The sequence below is a fragment of the Dipodomys spectabilis genome, unplaced genomic scaffold (genome assembly GCF_019054845.1).
Source record: "Dipodomys spectabilis isolate Male_0828 unplaced genomic scaffold, ASM1905484v1 ptg000274l, whole genome shotgun sequence".
NCBI lineage: Eukaryota > Metazoa > Chordata > Mammalia > Rodentia > Heteromyidae > Dipodomys > Dipodomys spectabilis.
The window spans coordinates 3,606,440-3,630,904 of record NW_024870951.1 but is presented as its reverse complement, the minus strand read 5'-3'; the positions used below and the strand labels follow the sequence as shown (position 1 = coordinate 3,630,904).

Below are 24,465 nucleotides of genomic sequence, written 5' to 3'. Positions count from 1 at the left end.
CACTAAATTAGCTTTCTATGCGAGAGATTGTTTAGCCTCCAGCTTCTTCTCCAACGTCTTCCCCCACTTCTCATAAGCATTTTCTTATTATAGATTATTCTAGATTAGCTATATTATGATTGATAATGACCAAGATTGACAGAAAGGTGAAGGAAAATTGTCTACACTTCCATGAGGTTCTGACCTGTGTTTCACAAAATGTTATAAAAGCTCTCCATGAGAAATCTAGCAGCTGCATTTCTAAATAGTCTTTGCGTGCTTACACTTTCTGATAATGTTTCAATTCAAGTACTTCTCCTTAGAGTCCCATACCATTCAATGATGCTGTATTAGATTTTTGTTACATCTTGAGAACAGCTCTTGGTGATTAAATTTGTGCTTTTCAAATTAGCTCTCGCAATTCCATCCACAAAATGCAGACAAAAATTATCTAAAATAAATTTGTATCTGTTGATAGTGAAAATATTTTATTTTCCATTACAAACATAGAATGTAGTAAAATTTTTTCACAGAAATTACACTGCACTAGGTTGTGGACAGATTCTAATGAAAATAATAAACTGTGTTTATGTAGAGAATTTGAGCTTGCAAAATTTTAATATGCCTGTGCTCCTAAAACCAATACCTTACTTATATTGAGTGACAAATACAACTTGCTATAAGTAAGTTTTCCTTGTACGTTTTTAATATATATTTTATTGTAAAGATACTGTACACAGAGGTTACAGTTACATAAGTAAGGTAATGAGTACATTTTTATTGAGCATTGTTACAACCTCCTTTGTTTTTCCCCTACTATTCCTTACCTTCACACATCCCCAACACCTCCTTACATCCCCCTCTAATATTATCTTGCAAATCTCATTGTTACAATGGGTCAACCTGTATACTTTCCTTGTGTCTTAAATGAAGAAATGCTGGCTTGTTTCATGCTGATTCTACTTGTGTAGACACACTTAAGAACACTTTCCAAGTCCAAAAGCACATAAAGGAAATGCACATCATCTTTTGTGAGCTGGTATAATTGTGTTCTACACATTTATTGACAGGTTACAAATTATTCTCAAATTTTAATACATAAAAAACTTTCTTTTTTCTTATTTTCGTTGCCAGGACATCGGCACAACCTCAGTCAGCATTTCTCACTTTAGAAATTTCATATGGTTTGGTTAAATTTTGACCTGCGCTCCAGTCTTCTGAGAAGTCACTCATCTGCTTAAGAATTGATGCTGGCTGTTGGAAAAGAGCCCAAGGAAGGATGCCATTTAAAGCCTTATAACTTTATTCTTAACAAGGATATTGTCCTACTAATTTGGCTGTTGAGAGTGTCTACAAGAGCAAGGATTCCATGGTGAGCAGGGAGACATCATATGACCTATACTTATTGAGATTTCTGAGTGACTTGCTATCACTTGTACTGCATTTTTCAAGTCGAATATCTCTAAACCTACAAGTTGGAAGAGATAAGAGGAGTGGTAAAGCCGGGCGCTGGTGGCTCACTCCTGTAATCCTAGCTACTCAGGAGGCTGAGATCTGAGGATCGCGGTTCAAAGCCAGCCCGGGCAGGAGAGACTGTGAGACTCCTATCTCCAATAAACCACCAGAAAACCGGAAGTGGCACTGTAGCTCAAGTGGTAGAGCGTTTGCCTTGACCTGAAGAGCTGAGGGACAGCGCCCAGCCCCAGAGTTCAAGCCCCACGGCCGACAAAAAAAAAAAAAGAGGAGTGGTAAAAGAACTCTTAGAGACAAATACATCTTCAACACATTTATTTCCAAGCAGTCTGTCTAAGGCATATTGAACAACTAGTAAAACTTATGTTTGCTATATATGTGTCTTTTTCCATTTGTGCATGTGTACATATGTGTATGTATGTGTGTATTTGTGTGTATAGTAACATTCATGTTTACATATATGGGCCGATATACACATATATGCATATATAAATAAATATACAAACATAAATATATGTTCATATATATCAGGTGTTCATTGAATTAATCTAGAATTCCCAGCACATTGTCCTTATCACAAAGTGTAAGTATCTGTGCTATATGAGGTGTATCCTTTGTACTCACTTCCCCCATTACCTTGTTTTTCATCCCTGTGAACAACTTCAGCCTACTTTCCATAGGATAGCGTTGTTTTTATTACTTACTGATAATAAAAGAAAAAGGTTGTTTGTAAAAGAAAAAGAATTTTTAGGACCCAGGCTAAAAGTATCTTATCAGTCTCAATGATTCATATGAGATAAAATTTATAATAGTACTAAAAGTGAAAAGGAATTCCTAGATCTGTTGTTTTTCCATTTAGAATGGCAAAGAATAATTTCACGTCACTGTTATAACTCTTAAAGAATGCAAGGGTAACTGATGGTCCTTATCATGTTCCCACAAAACCAGTGGACCCTGAAGGATAATAGTAGACCAGCAGAAATTCTAAGTAGCAGACAAGGAGCATGAAAGAGAAAGAGCGGAAATGAGAGAGAGTGAAAGAGAGAGAAAAATATCATAATACTTATAGTGCGTAACAGATAAACAAGAGGTTTATGAGAATATTCATACTGCTATCTTGAGACTCTACATATACATTTGAAGGTATTTGATGTATGATAACTCATCAACATAAAATATAAAATTATTTTGATAAAAAATAAAAATGACTCAGAAGAAATTATAAATGCAAAAACATTCTTCACAGAAGCAAATTCTCAGAAATATTTCTTGACTTTGAAAAGGATAAATTGGCTGCAGTTAGTATAAATTTAGAAGTATGACAATTCACAAAAATATAAAAATGTGTTCACATATTTCATTATATAACCCATAGCAGAAAGCAAATATTGTTCAGATGATTTTTTAAATCACAGTTTCTCAGGTGCTGTGAAGGTGGCTCAGTGGTAGAGTGCTTGCCTTGCATGCATGAGGTCCTGGATTTCATGCCTCAGCACGACATAAGCAGAAAAATGTGAAAGTGGTGTTGTGGATCAAGTGATAGCGCTAGCCTTGAGCTGAAGAGCTGAGGGACAGTACCCAAGACCCAGAGTTCAAGCCCCACAACCAACAAAACCAAAGCAAAAAAAAACAAAACATAACAAAACAAAACAATTTTGTAGCCTCAATTCTGTAATAACACTACTTCAGCTTAGGGTTAAGATTTAGGTGTGGACATTTATCAACACTCCTGATTCAGACTCTACTTGATTAAATTTTTAATCAGTATTTTGTTTTTAGTTTTGCTCTTTGTACGTTCACATGCACCTATGAAATATGGTATGGCCATCCCAATAATATTCTCAAAGTACCTCTTAATCACTACTCACAAAAATTTGTATTATATTACAACAAGGAAAAAATGCTATAAATAAAGAAAACAATAATTAAATATTAATGATTACTAAAATAAAAAAGAAAACAATTACCAGGGTTTTCAGTATTTGAAGTGTACACAGTTGATTTTACTATTTTCTCATATTCTTATACATTTAAATCTGGATAAAGCTATGAGTAGCTTTTAAATTTACCCACTAAGATTACTATTTATAGTTCATCTCACCATTTGTATGTGGCTTATATCATTATTTGTTCATCACAAACATATAACGTAAGGGAGCCCTAAAGTTTTAACAGAAACTGTGTACTTAAAATTTTACCTCTTCACTCTGCTTCTTTACACAGTCTTTGCAACTTATCATTAGTAAAGTTTCTATAAACTATGAAATGTACATACTTACTAGTACATGTTACCAGAAAAATTATATACTTTATCGAAAAATTTTATGACCTGCAAACAGTCTTGATTTTGCCATATATAAGCAAATCCCAAAATGAAACATATTTAAAACATTAAAACTTTTAACAAACCTTAACATTTGCTGCAATGATCATTATGACAGGTGCCTTGTGTAGAATAATTGAATTCTTCTTCCTACACATCTCATGAACAACAAATACCTGGAATTATTTTGTTTTTGGCATGTCAATCTTGACTTTATTCTTAAATGTGTGCTTATGTAAGAAATACATGGTTCTAAAATTTCACAATTCTATTTAACTTATTTGTGTTGAATTGTCTAGTTTAAGAAAATCAATTACACTTTACATATAAAAAATTGTTCTGTGCTCAATTTGGCTGCACATACACTAAAATTGGAACATACAGAGAAGATTAGCATGGTCCCTGCACAAGGATGACACGCAACTTAGTGAATCGTTCCATATTTTTAAAACAACAGATGCTGGAAGGGATGTGGCCAGAAGGGAAGCCTATTGCATTCTTGGTGTGAGTGTACACTTGTTCATCCACTTTGGAAAGCAGTTTGGAGGTTCCTCAAAAGACTCCAAATAGAGCTCCCCTATTACACAGCAATCCCACTTTTGGGCATTCATCCAAATGATCACAAACAAGTCCATACTAAAACAACCACCACAGCAATGATTATTGTAGCATTATTTGCCATAGCTAAGATATGGAACCAACCCCGATGCCCCTTATTAGAAGAATGGATCAAGAAAACATTCTGTGTGTGTGTGTGTGTGTGTGTGTGTGTATGTGTGTGTGTGTGAGTGTGTGTGTGTGTGTGTGTGTGTGTGTGTGTGTGTGTGAGAATGTACACTTACACAACCACTTTGGAAAGCAGTCTGGTGAGTCCTCAGAAAGCTAAATATTGACGCTCCTTATGGCCCACTCATACCACTTCTAGGCATCTGTCCTGAACAACAGGTACCAATATTCAAGGACACATGCACCTCCATGTTTATCGCAGCACTGTTCACAGTAGCTAGGATATGAAAACAACCCATATGTCCCACCAGAGATGAATGGATCTAAAAACTATGGTAACTATACACAACGGAATATTTTCCAGTCATTAGAAAGGACAAAATAATGGCATTAGCAGGGAAATCAATCAACCTACAAGAAATCATGTTGAGTGAGGTAAGCCAAAAGCAAAGAGACAAACATCACATGGTCTCTGTGATAAGTGGATTTTAAATCCAAAATGTAAGGTGATATGACAAAATTAACAACACTTAAGAAACCAAGGACTTCCACTCATCTGATTGAATCACTACTAAGTAACCCCATTCTGCTGATCAAATGTGCACACTGAAGTGAAACCAGGAAGATGACACAGAACTAGAGGTAATCAGGGAAAAACATACAACAGCTGGATCCATCAGCTGCAATGGACATTGACCAAAATGAAATAAGCAACTCAATGTCACTGAAGGGAAGGAGGAAACAAGTGGGAAAGAGGGAACAGCTGATGCTCTGCAAAACAAAAGAAATGTACATATTTCAAAACAAAAGAAGTATACATATGGGAGAAATAACTCTATTTCAAAGCTCAGAGAACTCATAAATGTTGTAGACCATGATAGACAATTTGCTCCATCAAAGTTAGAATGTGTTTGTGACTTTAACTAAGCATCACTATCCCACAATATTGTGAAATTTGGGAAATTATGTAACCACTTAATCACAAGAAAAACATTTGAAAAAATGATGAAGATGGAAAACTAAGTTGCTCTAAAAAACAAAAAAGGAAAATGTTCTGTGTGTATATGTGTACACACACACACACACACATATTACATATATATATACATATATATATATATGTATATATATTAATTCTATGCCTCCGTCAGAAAGAATGACATTGCCCAATTTGTTAGGAAATGGAAAGACTTGGAAAAAAATTATATTAACTGATGTAAGCCAAGTCCAAAGAAACATAGGTCCCATGGTATACCTTATTTGCAATAACTAGTATATGTCTGGGATAAGCAGAAAAGTTGAAAAAGCTATGTGTATATGATAGATAAGTTGATGTTAAGCTAAATGACCCCCAAGATAGAGACAGAAGTGGTTTTTCTTTTTTGCTGTTGTTTCTCACATATTTATAATGTAAGATGTGATTTTTTTATATGTTCCTCCCCAACAGTATAACCCCCGTTTTCAATTTATTTGATGTTGGTGCATCTGCATCTTGTATATACACTTCTCTAATTTGGGGAGGGAAATGGAAAAAACAACATGCTTAAATAGGAATACAGTTTGACCCATTGTATAACAGTAGATGCACAAGACATTATTTTGAAAAACGAACTTTATAATTTAGGCTGGGGACATTGGGTGGGGCTTGTGGGTGTGAGGAGTGTACTTGTGGAGGTTGAAGGGAAGCAATGGTGGGGGGAAAACAAAGGAAGAGGTAACAATGCTTGATAGGAAATGTACTTATTACTTTGATCATGTAACTATAACCCCTCTGTACAGTATTTTTACAACAAAAATGTATAAAAATGTTTTGAGATGGAAGTTTATTTTGCCTATTTTACCCATATAATATCGTTAACAAAGAAATTAATGCAAAATACTGATATGAAGATATTTTGAAAAAGTGAGTGTGTGTGCATTCCTGCATGTTGGCATGCTCAGAGTTTGAAATCAGGGCTTCAAGGTCTCGCTACATCTTTCTCTCTAGATTGGTGAGCTACTGTATGAGCTACATCTCCATTCCTGGCCCTTTGCTGGTTCATTAAAATTTTTGAAGAATAATCTCATGAATTTATTTTGCCCTGATTGGCTTCCACAGATCTCAGTCTCCTGAGTAGGTATCCCAAGTAGTTAGGATTACAGGTGTAACAAACCAGCAAATGGCTTTCAGAATAATTTTAAAAGTAGAAGAAAATTTACTTCACAGGGGCCTGTTTTATCATCTCTTAGTTTTAAAGCATTTTGGATTGATTATATGTGAATTTTTTCATTCTTGAATTCTTAAAATACAGTAAGTGATGACATTTAAAATATTTAGAACTTTTTAAAACCGATACTGGAACTATGGGACAGAAAAAATTTGCATGTCTTTGGACCATAATTTATAAGCTCAGCTCTGTGCATGATAACCCAATGTCACCAACACAGTCTGTGTTGAAGACAAAATGGAACAGAAAACAATCACCATTCGCAATAACTGCTATGCTATTATTCCTTGGACAATATGAATATTGAATTGAGAGTATCAGAGAATGGAGAGAATTTATCTACCTTTTGTGTATTGCTGAAAGACTTCTGGAAAATTTGACTCATCTCCTTCAACACTGTGTGTCTTGGGCCATGCACTTACTTCCTTTAATTACAATTTTTCCCAACACTGAAATGGTAATAACATTAGCATTATAACAAATTTTATCTTAAGAATTAAGGGTTCTTAGAAAGGTCTACTCTTTCTCATTCTTGTAGAGGCATTATCAGATGAGAAGAACTGTATTATTTTGTTTGCTTACTTCCATTTATTCTTCAGATTGAAATCTGAACTACTTAAGACTGAAAGAAACCAAAATTAGACATGCAGGCTTTGGAAAGAGCAATCAATGTAAAATAAATAAAATACATATAGCTATGTAAAAGGTCTAACTAAATTGTTATATAGTCTCAATTATAAACAGAAAATGATTGAAGCAATATCATGTTATTGAAAATTGAAAAATGTTAGGAGTTGCTTAATTTTTTCCTTTTTACTACCTTGAATTAATTATTTTTGTATACAGAGATTAAAGATGAGATTAACAAGAAACTTGATTTAAAATGGACAAAAGTTTGAATAGACATGTTTTCCATAAGCCCCTCTATATCACCAGTGGGTTTACCAGTTGTGTTTAATACAACTTCTGTGCTGGCTTAATGCTTTGTGAGCAGAAGTCATTAGAGAAATGTAATTCAAAATTACTATGATACTACTTTATAACTATTATAACTCTTATCAAAAAAAAATCAAAGGAACCAGGTGTGGTGGTAAAGGTTTGTAAGTCCAAGCATTTAGGAGGTTGGATTTCAGTCTTAAGACAGTCTGGGGTACTGAAGATAGTAAAAACTTGGCCTTTATTACCTTTTAATTAAAAGGTAATAATGTTGGTGAGAGTGTGAAGAAAAGGAAATTTTCTACACTCTTGGTCAAAATACAGGTTAATATTCTCCTTGTAGAAAGTAGTATGCAGTTTTCTAAAGAAATCATAATTGAAATATCATCTGAACCACCAATCATGTGATTATTTCTCTCTGGGTAACTCGAAAATATATCTGTAGTTCATTGTTATTCACATTATTCACATCAACAGCCAAGATATAAATCAAAGTTCAGTGTTCAAATATACTAATAAACAACTGTGGTACATGCACAAATATCTTTTTGTTTCATCTTTAAAATAACAAGAGACTTCTCCCATTAGCCACAACTTACAATGACCTGAAAGATGTATTCGAAATGAAGAAAAATATCATGTTCTGATCTTTGTAAACACACACACACACACACACACACACATACACACACACACACCATCCTCCAATAGTAAGACAGAATTTTTTTTAAAAAAGTAAAGCAAAGTGGAACTTCTGGGGCATTTAGTTCACAATGCATAAGATACTAGATATACATTATGACCAGGTATAGAGTTGTAATGTACAACATGAGGATACAGGGGACAACATTGGCCTTACATACGAATATATCTAAGTAAGTAGGAGTTGTTCTTCCTAGTAGTGGTTACTCTTTTAGTTGTTCTTCCTTCTATAATGGATAATATGAATGTAATTCTTTAAGTATACCTGCCGATTTCCAGAAATAATAACAAACAATATACCAATAATGTTGCACGCTCAACATAGAACAAAATGTCAAATTAAAATACATGAGATTATCCTTGATGTAAACTAATTATTACAAATAAGGGAAACCATGTGACCTATGTTTCTTTAAGTCTGGGGTACTTCACTTAATATGATTTTTCCAAGACCTTCCATTTCCTTATAAATGTGGTGGTCACATTCTTCATGATGGAAGCATATTTTTCCATGTGTGTATATCTGTGTTTGTGTGTGTGTGTGTGCTTGTGTGTGTGTGTGTGTGTGTGTGTGTGTGTGTGTGTGTGTGTGTGTGTCGTTTTTGGTAAATATTACTGTGATACACAGTAGTAGCTTTACTGTGGCCTTGTTTGTGATCACCTGGTTATATGCCCAGAAGTGGGATAACTGGGTAATAGGGGAGCATTATTGTGTACATCAAGGATAATATTAGTAGATGAGTAGAATAGCTCAATAGCTATGTACATATGATCGTATAAGGTGATTCCAAGTGAAATGAACTCCAAGACATGTTCTTTGTTGTTGTTGTTCTTTTTTTTTTGTCGGGCGTGGGGCTTGAACTCTGGGCCTGGGTGCTGTCCCTCAGCTATTCAGCTCAAGGTGAGCACTCTACCACTTGAGCTACAGCGCCACTTCCGGTTTTCTGGTGGTTTATTGGAGATAGGAGTCTCACGGTCTTTCCTGCCCGGGCTGGCTTTGAACCACGATCCTCAGATAGCCTCCTGAGTAGCTAGGATTACAGGCATGAGCCACCAGCGCCTGGCTTGTTGTTGTTGTTCTTAATGTACTATGTGATTTCTTTTTATCCTTTTGTGTTTTCCTCACCTATGGTTTATCCCCTGTAGTCACTGTATTTGATTTTGATACCCTGGGTATTTTAAATATGTTGATCTGAACTAGGGAAGGGAAAGGAAAATAAAACAAAATGGTGAGACAAAGGAGAAAGGGGGAACCTTTGCAACAGTAGTACTCACAAGACAATATGTTGTAAATAATCTTGGGGGGGCGTTAGGAATGAAGAGGGAGAAAAATAGGGGAAAATATAACAAGTTAGAAAAAAATAAATTAATTACCTTACTTATGTAACTATATCCCATCTCGACATTACCTTGACAATAAAATTTAAATAAAAAATAAAATAAAATATAAGAGAGCAGCAATACAGGAGATGGGAGTCGGGAAATACTGTAGTATCATAGAATAGAACAGCTGTGGAAAGCAGTAATTTTACATTAACATAGCAAGTAATAAACTAACATACAGATTTTCAGCCTCATGTCAGTCATTAAAAAGGGAAAACAAAATACACAATCAGCAAACCAATAGAGATAAAATAGAAAACTAAACAATTAAGATGAAGAGATGACTTGGACCAAGAATAACAAATGCCACAATTAGGAAACAAATAACAAGCTGCTGGGCTGGGAAGGTGGCTCAGTGGTAGAGTGCTTGCCTTGCATACCTGAGGCCCTGGGTTTGATTCTCAGCACCACATAATCAAAAAGAAAAAAACCAGAAGTGGTGCTCTATTTCAAGTGGTAGAGCACTAGCCTTGAGCTGGAGTGCTGAGCCACAGCGCCAAGGCCCAGAGTTCAGGACCCACAATCGGACTCAAAAAATAAAATAAAAAAAATAACAAGCTGCTAAGTTTTAAAATGATCACCCTTAATTCTATTGACTTGTTTACATCACAATTTTTTAGAAGTATAATTCAAATCACAGTTTAATAGCATATCATTTTAATAATAGTTTACTTATTATTGATTTCCTAATATTGAATGTTTAATATATAATTTTAATTTCAGCAGCTATAGAAAAGAAAGTGAAAATAATTTTAATAATATATTTATGAATTGTAAAATTGAGAAGCATAAGAATTTAAACAAATAACATATCATTATTGCTTCATTTCTGTGATTTAATGTAATAATTCAAAGTGTGTTCTACACTTAGCACTCATCTTAACATCAAATAATAAATTATTGCACATGACACTTGGTATTAGTTGGAAGGGTTCAGCACTGTGGTAAAATTCACACAGCATAGTACACGAGGGTATGACCCCTCTCGTATAGCTTAAATTGTGGAAATTTGATTTCTACATGCATGTTAAATTCTTGCCTAGGTGACATCTATAAAATTATATACACGAGGACTATTTCAGATGATTCTTAAAAGTCATATTCATTAATTGAATTTTTATTACTTCATACCAAATATTTACAGAGAGACTGAATTTTTGAGTAGATGATGTTGTATGTGTGCCAGATTATACGTATTAAGGTTTATTTTATATTCCTGACATTGTTTCTAGAGTTGGATTTATTTGTCCATTACGGGTTAAGTGTATTATATTGGATATATGAAAGTAAAGTGAATGTTTAGTCCATTAATACTTTGTGTAATCCCAGTATAAATTATCCATCTGTTTGAAGTAATGAAATATTTGCGGAAACAAATACCAGCAGTGGTAACTTTTTTCCAGTCCTTGAACTCTGGGCCTGAGCCCTGAACATGGTTATGCTGGTAGCTTTCATGTGAGCTTGTTTGTTATTTATTGGATTACTGCCAATGAGGGGAATTACTGGGTCTTAAGGGAGATCTATATTTACTCTTTCAGGAAACTCCGTACTGCATTCTACAGTGGTTGAACATGTTTAATTTCCCACCAACAGTGTAATAGAGTTCCCAATTGGCTACATCCATGCCAGTGTTTGCTATTGTTAGTTTTCTTAGTAATGGCCATTCTAATGGACGAGGTAGAATCTGTCTTGTTTACTTATAGATTTGTATGCATCTTCTAGTTACAATAAAGACATGAATCCATGAAACCTATATTGCTCTGAGTCGGCATTCCTTTCTGTTTGCTCTTAATATAATTTCCCAAACCTTTCACTTTCCTTAGACTGGTGAAAATTCATCTTTCTGATGGGTGAATATAATTCCATTTTGTGTGTGTGTGTGTGTGTGTGTGTGTGTGTGTGTGTGTGTGTGTGAGTGTTTGTGTGTGTAAGATGACTATAGGGCCATGAATTCATTTCTAAGCATTCTGTTTCATCTGTAATTTTGTAATTCCATATTATAGTTGCATTGCTTTCTCTTCTACATTGAAGAAAGTTGTTGGGATTTTGATGAGTATTGCATTGCCAATTGTTTAAGGGAAGTATTGCAGTTTTCAAAATGTTAATTCTTCCAACAAGGAACATTGAAAGACTTTCTATTTTCTTGAATCTCCTTCAATTTCCCTTTTTATATTTTTAAAGTTTTCACATATACGTCCTTCACAATTTTAGTTAAATTAATTAATTCCTAGTTTTGTTGTTGTTGTTTTGTTTTGTTTAGGTTTGATTTGATTTTGAGGCTAGTATATGAGGCTGTTTTTTGGATTTCAGCATGGATCTTCCCATTGTTGGTCAGAGAAAAACTACTGATTCTTGTGGTTTTTATATCCTGCTACATTGCTGAAGGTTAGCATCACCTTTACTAACTTGAGGGAGGAATCCACAGTGTCCTTTAAATATAGGGTCATTTAATCTGTAAAAAGGGATAGTTTTGCTTCTTCCCTATTTGGATCTGCTTTATGTTTTTCTCTTGTCTATTGTTCTTGCAAGAAAGTCCACTACCATATTGAAGAGTAGTAGACAGTGGACATCCTTTTCTCATTCCTCATGTTAATGTCTTCATGCTTCCACTCTTAGGTAAATGCTAATTATCTCTGTCATATACATACTTAGTTTAATATTGAAGAATGTTCCATGCATTCCTAGGTTCTCAGACTTTTTAATCATAAAGGTGTATTGGAACTTGTTAAAAGCTATTTCTACATCCCTATTGATGATCATGTGTTTCTGGTCCCTGCTTCTGCTGATGGTTTGTATTAGGCTTATTGACAAGAATATTGAATCAAATCATATCCAAGATGAATCTTATTTGATCATACCATATGATTTTTTTGTTAGTTGCTGAAATTGGTTTGTTAGAATTTTATTAAGAAGTTCTGCATTAATGCTTATCAAAGAGTTTGGTTCATAGTTCTCTTTCTTTGGTGAGTCCCTATGTGATTTGGGGAGAAGTCTTATTCTAGCTTCATAGAATGTATTTGATAACGTGTCTCTCATAGATACTAGATAGATGCATCTTGGTTTTTGATACTACTATCTAAACTATGTCTTCTATTTGGAAATTTAAGTCCATTGATATTGAGAGTTAAGAGAGAAATATCTGATAAGTCCTGCTATGTTATACACCTGTTGTTAGGAGCTGTGCCTCATCTACTGTTAACATATTTACCTTGTTCTCTGGTAAGGGAGCATTTTGTGTAACCAGTTCCTCTTCTTCTTGATCTTCTCTATGTAGGATATTTTTGATTATATTCTATTCTGATAATATGGTGGACATAGGTTGTTTCAAGTTTTCTTTGTCATGAAATATGTTTATATATCCTTTAAATGTAAAGGAGAGTTTGGCTTGGGACCGTATTCATGGTTGGTAGTTGTTTACCTTTAATGTTTGTCATATATAATGCCAGGCTTTCCTTTTTACCATATCAGCTAAGAAACCTGTTTCTTATTTTGACTGTATATCCTTTATAAATAATCAATCTTTTCTCTATGGCATCTTTAAGAATCCTTTCCTTGATCTTTAATAATCCTCTAATGGATTATGATATCATAGTGGATTGTTCAGTTCTAGAATTCTGATTGGTTTCTAAAGGCTTCCCTTCCTTGAATGAGCCTATCTCTTTGGATGTTTGTCATGTTCTCTGCTAGAATTCTGTAATATGCTTCCCATCCATTTAGTTTCTTGCTCTTCTCCTTCCTGATACATATCTCCCTGAAATTTGATCTTCTAACTGAGTCTTGAAGTTCTGGCAAGATCATTTCTTATTTCTTGGATTTGTTCTAAATGTTTAGTTCCTCTTTTCTGTTAGATCTATTCTGTCTTTGACGCTGAGATTATCTTCTATGTCATCTATTTGCTGTGGAGACATTCTACTTTGTTTTTGATTTCCATGTCTTCTAATTGGTCATTTTTAAGGGGTTCTGTCTCTTTATTAAAGCTTTGTTTTAGGTCTTGTATGGACATTCTGTACAGTTTTTGCTTGGTTGGGGGAAATGTAAGGGTTGTTTTCTTAGCTGTGTCTTCTCTCATATCTTTTAACTAGGCATCCATTTTTTCTTGGACTCCCTTGACTTCTCTGAATTTATTCATATTTCTGTTTGAAATCTCCATAAATTATTTTGCTAATGACTGGTTGGTCTCATCTTGTTCACTGTCGCGACCGCCTCGACCCGCAAGGATGACGCGACAACAGGTTCTTCTTTCAGGCGGTTTATTCAGGACCTTTTACAACATCTTCTCTCCTGCTTCTTCTGCCCGCTTTTTCCTTCTTCTCTTGCCCACTTCTTCCTGCTTCTCTGACCCTCCGTCCCCGCGCTCCAGTTATAAGCCTCCTGGATGGCCAATCCCTAAGCGCCACGTGGCATATACCGATAGGGCTGCAAACACGGAAGCAAACTAGGAGCCAAGTCATAGCCATATAAGGAGTTGTTTTTTACAGAGAGCACTCGTCACCGGGAAGACGGAAGGCGGGAGCCAGCGCCATCTTTGGTCGCAGCCGCACCAGCTACAATGTTGCTTTCGTGGCCACGCCTTTCGGCTGCGCCTTCTTTGGGCACGGCTCCCGCAGCTCTCCACAGTTCACAAATTTCCTTGTAGAGGTTTTCTATCTTTCCGTTAATCACATTTTTCAGCAGTATCCGTAATACATTTTAATAACTATCTTCTACATCCTTGATTGTCTGTTCTAATGCCTGGTTATTTACTGTGTGAATTATACTACTTTGTCATCACTGTTCTTGTATTTTTCTGATTTGTTCTGTCCATTTGGAGTTTTTCTTTTGGGGGATCTATGATATTAATAGGTGACTCTCTATATTCTTGGTTGATTTGCTGGGTCTTGATTTGGTTTCCTGTTGTGATGTGTTTTCTGGAATTGCATTTTTGTCGAGTCCATTAAGTGTAGGAATAGAAATCAGTTGTGGTGAGATGTTGTGATGTTAATATTTGTGTTTCCAGTGACCATTTGGACTGTCCAGTGGTATGGTGAATTTTCTATGTGTATGGGTGTGGCTTTCTCTGATGTACACTTCTGTTCCTGCTTTTTTCAATGTTGTCCTTTTATTTCCACACTGCACATGTGCTTTTGAATGTGTTGCCCAATGTATTCCTGGCTGGCACCTTTTCATAGATTTCTGTTTTCTTGTGAAGACGGTATAAAATCTTCTTATGAATTCTATGTCTATAATTATGTCTATATTTATAGCTGCATATCTATAATTATAGCTGATTTGATGTGACCCTCTAGATGTGGAGGACCTGCTAGGACTCTAAATCTCTGTTTCATTAGAGATTGCTAGGATAATTTTCTGTTGTTATTCTGTCATTGTTTTTCCTCTTCCTCAGATTTACTTTTTATATTGTGGATTTTTTCACATAATTCAGGATTTGTGATTGTTGTATCAGTTTATTTTGTTTTCATGCTTATGCTACTTTGAAATATTGATTTAAGGCTTGTGAGAAGAAACAGAAAGAGACAGAAATATATGTTATTAAATTGAGAGAAAGAGAAGACATTTAAACCTATTTACTACAAGTAAATTAATATTAAGCAAAGCTAATGAAAATAATTACTTATTTACACTTCAGAGGATGAGTATAGTACTCTTGGGTATCTCGGGGGAAAGACTTTAGACTCATTACAATTGATGACTTACATTGAAATTACTGGCTAAACGTTCTTCTTCAGAAAGGGAGAAGCTCCATTACTTCCATATTAGTACTATAAAATCATTATAGCTTCATGTTGAATAGTTTTCCCTTTGCTATTTTCAATTCCGTTCTTCATCCATTAATTATCTAGGGCTTTGAATGACCAATTCCTTAAAATATCTATATTGCTTATATTGTGATATAAATTTCAGTAATATAAATATGAATTTATCTTTGAGTCTCATCTTGAGCTACATTCATATGAAATTTATGCAGTCTTAAGCAAGAAACTTGCCTTTTTTTACTCTATTCTATGTTGTAATCAATAAATCCTTTCTCTTTAGAAATGCGTTCTCAGCTTTTATATTGCTCCAGTAAACATCATGTGTTTCTAGTACTTTTACTGAAGTAAATATAAAGTTTGGAACATGAAGACAACTCCCCTATTATCACTTTAAAGTAAACCTTTGGGGACTATTTCATATATAAAAATAAAAAAGTGCATTGCAATGTTTATACATGAATAATATAATGGTTAAATCAATTAGACACATGAACTAACATAGCAATTTTCAATTAACATAAAGGCATCAAAATATTGTGTTCATGAATATCACTCATTTTTAAAAAATGACTAGTCAATACAAAGTTTATATTATATTTGAAATCTACAAAATGAAAATTACACTCAGATTTGCTGTCAATATCCTGTTTCCAGGAATGCATTTATTCCGCAAACAGGAAAACAAAAAATAAGGGTTTTTCACATAGAATGAAAAATGTAGAAGCAGACTGTCTTTCCTTAAGATGTTAAGTACCTGCAAATCGTGTGATTTATTCAAAGGTACTATACACACTCATAAGAGAATTTGTGATCAGAAGTGATAGGTAAGCAAAGTAACTGGGAAACTGTATGTTAAATTGAGCTTTCAATGTAGGATGACAAGTTTTCAATAAATGAGCCTATTATTCTGTATCTCTAACACACATACAGCATTCTTCATTTTCCCACATACTTCCGTTCTCTTAGCTCAGTTCCTGATCGATATTCTTCTATTTCATGATTTCAATAACAAGGTGGGCGTTTTTTTTGTCTCTAGATCCAATACATTCTAGAATCTTGGGAGAGTAGTATGAATTCATGGAGTTTGACTTGAATGTCAAGTATGAAGATTTTGTATTCAGGGTAATCTTAATTGGCCTAAAGCACACAAAGATACACAATATACTAAGAACAAGAGACTTTACCTCAGGGAAACATACAGGTCCAGGCAAGATCCTGAAGCAAAGAAAAGCAAGGAAGCGCAAGCCTCAATCAACTATAATTACAAAGGAATGGAACTGATCTCTGATGTGTCTGGGTGGCAGCTCTATCTGTTTGTGTGTGTGTGTGTGTGTGTGTGTGTGTGTGTGTGTGTGTGTGTGTGTGTCAGTAGAAATAGAGAAAGAGAGACAGACAGAGGGAGAATTTTGTGTGGCTTACATATTTACAGTCCATAGAGCATTATTTGTTAGGGAGGAGTTGCTCATATCAGAGCTGTGATACTACTGTCATCACTTTACTACAAAAAAAACACTTGCTTAATCTCTAATTAAATAGGGAAAATAAACTAACATCTTACACGATTGTTTGACAATTGATTAGTATATTGAAGGCCAAAGGGAGGAATTGGAGATCAATATAATCTTTTTCCTCTCTTCTAAATATTACACTGTAATAGATGTGATTTCAGGCGTCTCCTGCCATGTACTTCCAGTTGAATTACTAATATGCTTAATAATATGAAATATGTGATAGAGAAATAGATCAGCCAGCAAGCACAAAGAATTTGTGATAAGATTGAGCTTTTGAGCAGGGTTGCCACAACTTCTAGGAATGTAATTCTTTCATATGAACTTCAAATTTTCTGGCTTTCCCTGTGTGATTAAATGGCAAGAAAGTACTGTAGAAATAAGAATTCTTGTTCAGCCAAGTAGAAAGTGCTCATGTTCCCATCTGCACGTTGCAAATTTCCATACCATATAGACTCTCTGTTAGAGTGGTTTAATTTAATATACTTCAGCACCTCATCTTTCCCTGTGGGAGACAAGAAAAAAGATAACTTTGTTTGTGTATTAAATTATGTAAATTACCATGTACAGGCATGATTTGTATACTTTTAGAACTTTGTAATAAATATAAGTAGGGATCATTTCACAATAAAAATATAAATAAAACCACTTAATAAGACTAGAAGTCACAGAATTTTCTGCATGAAAACATACATTAGATTAGTTGCAGAATTTCTATTTTGAGATAAAGTATATATTGAAGTATAATGCACTCTACCTAAGGATTGGAACATTTTATTGAAAAATATATTTCCTGGAGATATTTTTGCTTCATAATTTTAGGGATACCGTTGGACTCATTGTAATAATGAGATGTACAAGACGTTATGTCAAAAGACGAACTTTACAACTTTGGCTGGCGAGGGTGTGGACATGGGTAAGCATGGAAAGGGGAAACAAAGGAAGAGGAAACAATGCTTTATAAGAAATGAACTAATTACTTTGCCAATATAATTGTAACCCCTCTGTATGATATTTTCACAAAAAAATTAAGAAGAAAAGGATCTCAAAGTAATCATTTTTATTATTTTCCTATTTCCATGTGATTTACCTGCAATTTAGAAATCTAGTTATATAATTTAATTTAATTAAACCAAAAACATTATTGAGTATAATATTCTTATACTCTCTACATTCTTCACACTGAGATCATCAAATATGGTGAGTTTGAAATGATTAGTCTCTGTTTGACCCATGTTAATATTATTTAAAATGTGAGTGAAATGTTTAAAAAGTAGTATTTATTTTAGTTGCTCTGAAGAGACAATAACTTATATAATCAAAGCCTTAAAATGATTAGATTTAAAATTTAGAATTCAGGAAATGTTTTTGATCACATTGGTTACTGGAGCCTTCACAAAAACCTCATGTGATAATTTATATTGATGAAGCAAAAATCTCACAATGGTTACTGGAGCCTTCACAAAAACCTCATGAGACAGTTTATATTGATGAAGCAAAAATCCCAGAGTTTAGACATTTACCAATAGAAAAATCATGTCATTCTGAATATGTAGAGCTACATAACAAACATAGAATATTTATCTTTAAATATCTGAATATACTAATACATTTAATTTCAGGGTAAGTTCTTGTTCTGAAAGGAGATAAAATTTCATTTATTTTGAAAAGTAAACCTAAGTATTCATTTGAATAAGACAATGTTTAAAATATCACTCATCCAAGACACAAGATGTACAGTTCAGTGTTTTTCATGCCTATTATGTTCTCTAAACTTACTACAAATACTAGATTAGTAAATCTAAATCATTGCTTTGTAGGGAAATAGAAAGATTCTTAAAACTCATGACTATAACTTTTTCTCAAACAATTACTTGGTAACTGTTTTATGTTTTTTGTCATGGATTCCTATTTGATAAATTTTTACTCATTAAGTTAAATAATTGGCTAATAACAATATAAATTATGCATGAACAAAGTTTAGAACAAGTATTTCTTTCACAAGACATATCATGGTTCTCTTCAAGAACACTGGAAGGTTGTGTGTTATTTATTTATTTATTTATTTTATTAATGGTTATTAATTTTAAGAAGCGGCAGTTTCGTTATTCTCTTTCCATAATATATTTAAAACGGTTGATTATACTCCCTCTATTTCCTTTTTGTTACACCTTCCTTCAAAGATCTTGTTTTTTACATAAAATTATATCGTTATATAGGCACATATAAACTCATTTGGAAGATTTAAGCTAAATTGCAACTTAATTCAAGATGTACAGAGGATTAACAGGAAGAACAAAAACGAGTATTTTTTGTTAACTTCAGAATTGAACTATCATTATTATTATGCTTAGGGTTAGGATACCAGACAGAATTAGAATTAGGGTTAGAGAAATAGCAAATTTAGGTTCAACACAGGATGACCTATTGCAACAATAATAGTCACAGCACACTGTACTAAAAATGAACTTTACACCATGGGGAGAGAAGAGTAATGGAGATTGGAGAGGGAAGGGATAGTTGGACAACAACAAAGAAGTGAGTAACAATGGTCAACAAGAAATGTACTCATTACCTTACACATTTAACTGTAATCCCTATGTCAGCTTCATTACCTACTCAGGAAGCTGATTTCTGAGGATCGCAGTTCAAAGCCAGCCCAGTCAGGAAAGTCTGTGAGAATTTTATCTCCAATTAACTACCAGGAAACCAGAAAGTGGTACTGTGGCTCAAGTGGTACAAGCACACACCTTGAGCTAAAGAACTCAGGGATTGTGCCCTGGCCCAGAGTTCAAGCCCTACGACTGACAAAAAGAAAAAAGAAATAAATGTGTTAAATGTTAAGTAAAGCAGAACTTTTTTAAGTTCTAGGAATTCAGGAAAATCTGGGATAATGGAAGTACAATGTATTTCATAATATCAGGATTTGAGATCAATGGGTATAATGATTCCTCTTATGGAACAAGATAGGTTCACATATAAGAGTGAGAAAATCTGTAGGGTTTAGGAAAACCTGCAATTTATTTCGAGGATTACTGTGGAATTTCAGTTAGGATTGCACAAAATGAGCATTTTTCATACATTTTAGAATTGGGATACCTTCAGTATTAAGGTTATGGTTAGGATTTCAGCCATGGTTAGGGTTAGAGTGAAGGAGAAAAAAAATTGAGGGTCAAATTGAAGGTACATTGTAATATAACCCTGATAAGAATTAGAATGAATGTGAACTAGAGTATTGCTATTAATATTAGAATCTACTTGCAATTAGGCTTATATTTATTCTCAATATTCCAGTTAAGATTAAGTTGAGGGTTAGAATATGACTAAGGTATAGGAAAAAATTGAAACCTATGTATGGAAGGCTTATTGAATCAAGTTAGGATGAATGAAAACTAGTGTAACACTAGTTAGTGTTAGTATTGACATATAATTTGGACTAAAATCTGGGTCAGCATTTTGTTCTGATTATGATTAGTGTTATGAATAGGAAAGTTTTACTATAAAATTGAGTTTTCACTAACAAGTAGAAGCAAAAATGTGAGCCTGAATAGTAACTAGAGCATTATCATTATATTTATTTCTCAGTGATCATTCTTGTAATGATTAATGAGAGTTTTCCAGTCAGGTTTAGGTTGAGAGTTAGCATTAAGTAAAAGACTAGATGATATGTAAATCTGAAATTGTTTTAGGATACAATGGTTCAGGAAAATGTGGGATTAATGAAAACTACAGTATTTTTCCTGGTAAGAGAATTTGAGGACAAGTAATATAATGGTTCATGTTAGGGAAGAAGATAACTTCAAAGGTAGAGTCAGGAAATTTGTTGGATTCGGGCAAATTGAAACTCATTTCCAGAGTGCAAACTGGAATATTCATTACAATGAATAAAAACTAGAGTATTTTTTAATATTAATTTTTGGACTATTATTAGGTTGAAAATTGGATTTCAGTTCCAGCTAGCCTTAGTGTTAGCATCAGGGAAATGGAAAATTTATGGTCAAACTGAAAGTAAATCTTTGAATAACAAGTCAAGATCGAATTAGGATGAATATGAAATGGGAAACTTCTAATAATATTAGGATTAGGGGATGATTAGTGTGAGGGTTAGCCTGAATGTTGTGTTAGAAAAATGGCAAGGTATTGAGTAAAACTAGAAACTATTTTAAGAAGATGAATTGAATCAAAGACAAGATGTATAAATTTAATGTACTTTTGTGGCTTTTTGAATCCAAAAGCAATTGGTTCTAGGGTTAGGGTTACATTTCTAATTTATGAACTAATGAATTAATGTCAAAATTCTTTCATTCTTACAAACCAAGACAGTCACAAGTTGGGGAAAAAACAATTTTCTACATGAAAATGTGTCTTAAAACATTTTCCAACCAGGATTAAATAATAGTGAACAGAGTGTCATTTATTAAAATTAGGTAAGTTGATGATAAAACTTTCAAAAATATCCAAACACTTAAGATTGGAACTCAGATATGTTATTGGGAAAACAGATAATTGCTCTAGCTGGGAAATTGTGTGTGTGTGTGTGTGTGTGTGTGTGTGTGTGTGTGTGTGTGTGTGTGTGTATGCACCCACCACAGGTGTTCAAATCAGGACTGGGCCCTGTCGTTAGCTTATTCTGTGGAAGTATGTCACTAAACCACATAGCACAGGCTTTCTTCTGGCTTTTTAGTAGTTATTTTGAGATAAATATCTCATGGATTTTCCTGTCTGGACTTAATCTTCTGATTCCTAGCAATCCTTGGGTTAGTGTTACTGTGGGTGCTACCACAAAGTGACAATTCATTAAATTGGAGCAATATGGAAGTAGTTGTGCAAGATATGAAGTAACCAGTTCATTAATGTGGGAGTAACAGGATCACATTTGATTGCCTTCAAACACATTATTTCTGATGAGTTTAACTGAAGCCCAAAGCATAATCCAAACCTATTATCCACACTGTATGAAGTAGCATATATTCATGGTGTAGAATATGTACAATGAATTAAATCCTGAATCAAACGACTTTGTTGGGTTTGCACCAAAGAAATAGATTGTCATTGAAATGAAGTCCAGACTGGAGGCCTGTAGCAAGCAGGAGAGCATCTGCTTAGTGTGGGTCCAACCCCCAGGACCATAAAAAAGTAGAAGGGAAATTGTAAGAGAGAAAGGAAAGGAAAGGAGGAGGAAGGGGTAAGAGAGGAGGAAGGGCACAGCAGAAGGGTGAAGAGAAGGGGACAGGGAGAAAGTAGAGGTAGGAGAGAAGGAAGAGGGAAACAGGACCCTGGGGAAGAGGAGCAGGAGAGGAGACAGGAGGAGGAAGATAAATGCAATATAACAGCAAGAATTGTTGGAAAACATTTTGCATAAGTGATTTGCATGTGCATGGCAGGATTATTTTCTAATCAGAGACAGCTAGCACAGTGACAATATGGGTGATACCTGTTGCTCAGTCATTTTATTCTCTTTCTTCTGTGAGGAGTTCAGAAGATATGCTGAGTTTGGTTCGGTGTTTACTTCAGGATTTCTTTTTCATGAATCCAACAATGGAAGGAAATAATTGCAACTTCCCTTAATTAAAAAAGAATAGAAGCTATATTTATTTGTATTACAATGCATGAAGAAATCCTGGAGATTTCTGGTTAATTTCAGAGGGCCCCATGCAAAAATATAATACAAGAGGAAAGTAAAACTGCTTTTAATGTATAATAGGTTATCATTGATGAAAAGGTTTACTGGACTTTTTTCGTTTTTCTTTTTGTTTTTTTGTTTTTGTTTTTGCCAGTTGTTCATTGCTCCAAGTCACCACGTGAAACTCCATTTCTGTAGTGCCTGTGGGTGTGGGTGACTCCTCAGGTCACCCGTTGAGATGTGTGGCCAACTCCTTTACAGTGGATGTGCAGTGAGTGGATGTGTGTGCATGCTCCCCAGCATTGCCAGATGAGTCATGCCCACACTTCCCACCTAACTTCCCAGTCTCAGTTGCTCCATTTCACCCAGGAACTGGCAGCCATGGGTCTAGAGTTGAGGCCACTGCTGCCTTCTCCTCCTCCAGCTATGCTGGTACTGGTCTTCTGTACTCCTGAGTGCGTGGCCCATCCTAAGGAGACTCTATTTTGGGATCACTGCCTGCCCCCATGAGTGCGGGTTGGGGGACACCATGTTTGTACACTGCACAGTCCATGGTTAAAGGAAGGCTGGGGATGTTGTCTGCCCTCTTGGGGCCAGGCAGCCCAGCCGTGGTTCACCTCATCAGTCTTTAAGGGGGTCTGGGTACTGGAGCCATGTGTTGACACCTCTGCCAGCTGGCTTGTGACAGCTGCAACAGCTCAGCAACTTGGAGCTCCTTCAGCATCTCTGTGGACCTCCATTTTCTGGTCCTTGTGGGCTCTGGTACAGGGCCAACCCTACATATGCCAATCAGTGCCAGAGAAGCCTGGACTTGCACCACACCAGCTGCAGCACCGAGGGAATGAAGCCCCTCTTGCTTTGCTGTGTAGCCTCCTCTGTCACCCTTCTGGCCCACATGGGCCCAGCTCTGGGTGCCATTCCAGGGATACTCCATTTGGAGGCAATGGGGTCACCCTCTACCCTCGTTGTTCTCCAAAGCAGGGGAAAGGGCTTGGCCTTGGCAATGTAGGCTACACAGATGGAAGGCAGGACTTGGCGTCTGCCCTGCCTTCCCCCCAAGATTTGGCACTTGAGTCTGGGTTGCTTGGTTTGGTCACTAATGGAACCTTGTTGGCTACAGCCCACCGGAAAGGTCCTGCACCTGCTGCAGCAGCAATGCGGTGTCCTGGATCCCCTTAGGGTCACCACATGGAACTCTGATGGGTCTACTTGGTCTGGGTGTGGGTTTCATCTCAGGACTCCAATTAAGAATTGCCACTCCCCTTCGTGGTACTGCAAGCAAGAGGTGCCACATATAATATCTACTTTCTAACATTTTCCTTCACTGAGATAAACAGAACTTGGAGATATAAATAAGTTTTATAAAAACAAAATATATAACCTATATCACTTCAACCTTCTAAATCATTATAATATTTTAATCCAATAGGAATTGTCTGTAATTATTTATTTTACATTTGAATGTAACTAATGTAATGTATTTTGTGTGTATTTTACTATTCTAGTATAATTTCATTTGCACTACTTACATACAATTTTTTTCAAATTCTGAGATTCAATCACGTGTTTATGGATAAGTGTTTTGTTGTACTTTTATTTCAGTTTTCCATTATGGCCTTATGAATACAAACAATAAGATCCATTCTTGCTAATATAAAGTTCAATGATTTTGGACTAGAGAATCTAGGATATAGTATTACATATCATACAGTAATGTGTATCACTTTGTTTGTTACTGCTCCATAAAATAATTAATAATTCAGGTGGCAGCCACTTCATCTGGCATGCTCGTCTGTCTGGTGAAGTAGGATCCTACTGGCAGCCTGCCCATATCAGGCCATTGCGGCCTGCT

General features: G+C 35.0%; 1 non-coding gene across 1 annotated transcript; it reads left to right on the top strand.

Annotated features, from left to right (window-relative positions):
* The first annotated feature begins 4,116 nt into the window (after positions 1-4,116).
* Positions 4,117-4,222, top strand: LOC122126311. Its single transcript, XR_006150893.1, has one exon. It is a non-coding gene; the product is annotated as a U6 spliceosomal RNA (small nuclear RNA).
* Positions 4,223-24,465: the final 20,243 nt, after the last annotated feature.